We start from the raw sequence: 2,297 nt of genomic DNA, 5'->3' as shown, positions 1-2,297 counted from the left end.
TCCCATCTGAGATTTTGTGCTCTTGGACCATTGTCTCCCCATTCCCTCCACCCCCAGCCTCTGTAACCACCATTCCACCCTCTGCTTCTATAAGCATAATTACCTTAGAGTCCACATATAAGTGAGAACATGTGGTATTTCTTGTTTTGTGCCTGACTTATTTCACTTAGCATAATGTTCAGTTCCATCTATGTTGTCATGAGCATCAGGATTTTCTTCTTTTTTAAGGTTGAAAAATGTTCCATTGTGTATATGTACCACATTTACTTTATCCATCCATCTGTTGATAGACACTTAGACTGATTTCATCATTTGGTTACTGTGATGAGTGCTTCAGTGAACATGGGGCTGCAAACATCTCTTCAACAAACTGATGGAAAATCTTTTGGCTAAATACCCAGAAATGGGATGCTGGATCATATGGTAATTCGTGTGTGTGTGTGTGTGTGTGTGTGTGTGTGTGTGTGTGTGTGTGTGTGTTTGAATTGGGCTCTAACTCTGTCACCCATGCTGGAGTGCAATGGCATGATCATAGCTCATCGTAGCCTCGGCCTCCTGGGCTCAGGCAATCCTTCTGCCTCAGCCTTCCACATAGCTGGGACTGCAGGTGTGCACCACCACACCCAGCTAATTTTTTTTATTTTTTGTAGAGATGAAGTCTTGCTACATTGTCTAGTCTGGTCTTGAATGCCTGGGTCCATGCAATTCTTCCGCCTCAGTCTCCCAAAGTGCTGATATTATAAGCATGAGCCACCATGCCTGTCCATTTTTAGTTTTATAAGGAACCTCCATTCTATCTACAATAAAAGCTGTACTAATATACATTCCCTCCAACAGTGTATAAGGGTTCCCTTTTCTCCACATTCTCACCAACAATTATCACATTTTTGATAAAAGACATTCTGACAGGTAGAGATGATACCTAATTGTGGTTTTTATTTGCATTTACCTAACTATTAATGATGTTGAACAATTTTTCATATATTTTCATATCTTCTCTTGAGAAATGTCTTTATCCCTAGGGTGCAGGTATGGTTTAACATATGCAAATCAACAAATGTGATACATCACATTAACAGAATGAAAAACAAAAACCATACGATTATCACATCAGTTGCACAAAAAAATACCTGACAAAACTCACCATCACTTCATGATAAAAACTCTCATCAAATTAGGTATAGAAGCAATCTCAGCACACTAAAAGTCATTTATGAGATGCCCTCAGTTAACATTATACACAATAGTGAAAAGCTGAAAGTCTTTGCCCCAAGTTCTTGAACAAACCAAGGGTGCCTACCCATACCACCTCTATTCAACACAGTATCAGAAGTCCCTGCCAGAGCAATTAGGCAAGAGAAGGAAACAAAAGGCATCCAAACAGAAAAAGAAGAAGTGAAATTGTCACAGTTTGCTGATGACAAGATTTGATAAATGGCAAATCCTACAGATTTCATTAAAAACTGTTAAAATTTATAAATGAGTAGCCGGGTGTCTGTGGTTCCAGTTACTTGGAAGACTGAAGTGGAAGGATCACCTAAGCCCAGCAGGTCCAGGCTGCGGTGGCCGTGAGCATGCCACCACACTCCAGTCTGGGTGACAAGAGTGAGACTCTAACTCAAAAAAAAAAAAAGTAAATGAATGAATGAATACAGTAAAGTTTCAGGAGACAAAATAACACACAAAACCAGCAATGTCTCCATATACCAACAATGAACCATCCAAAAAAGAAATTAACAGAACAATTTTATTTACAATGACTGCAATAAAATAAAATAACTAGGAATAAATTTAACAAGGAAGTGAAAGACCTGTATACTGAAAACTCCAAAATGTTGATGAAATGAATTGAAGATGACACAAATAAATGACATATAAAAGATAACCTATGTTCATGAACTGAAGAATCAATATTGATAAAATATTCATACCACCTGACGCTATCTACAGATCCAATGCAATCAAACCCCAGTGACATTTTTCATAGAAATAGGGGAAAAAAACCACCCCAAACTTTATATAGACCCTCAACAACAAAAAAATACAAATAGCCAAAGCAATAAGAAATAAGAGCAAAGCTGGAGGTCTCACAATGCTGGACCTCAAACTATACTGCAAAACCACAATAAATAAGACAGCATGAGATTGGTAAGAAGCAAAAACAAAAACAGAAACAGCAATTAACAGAACAGAACTGAGAACCCAGAAATGAACCCAGGCATGTACAGTCAACTGATTTTTGACAAAGGTGTCAGGAAGACAAGGATAAACTCTCCAATAAATGATGTAGGGAAAAC

The sequence above is a fragment of the Carlito syrichta genome, unplaced genomic scaffold (assembly GCF_000164805.1).
Source record: "Carlito syrichta isolate Samal-C Ts95f unplaced genomic scaffold, Tarsius_syrichta-2.0.1 Scaffold315456, whole genome shotgun sequence".
Lineage (NCBI taxonomy): Eukaryota > Metazoa > Chordata > Mammalia > Primates > Tarsiidae > Carlito > Carlito syrichta.
This window is presented reverse-complemented; position numbering follows the sequence as displayed.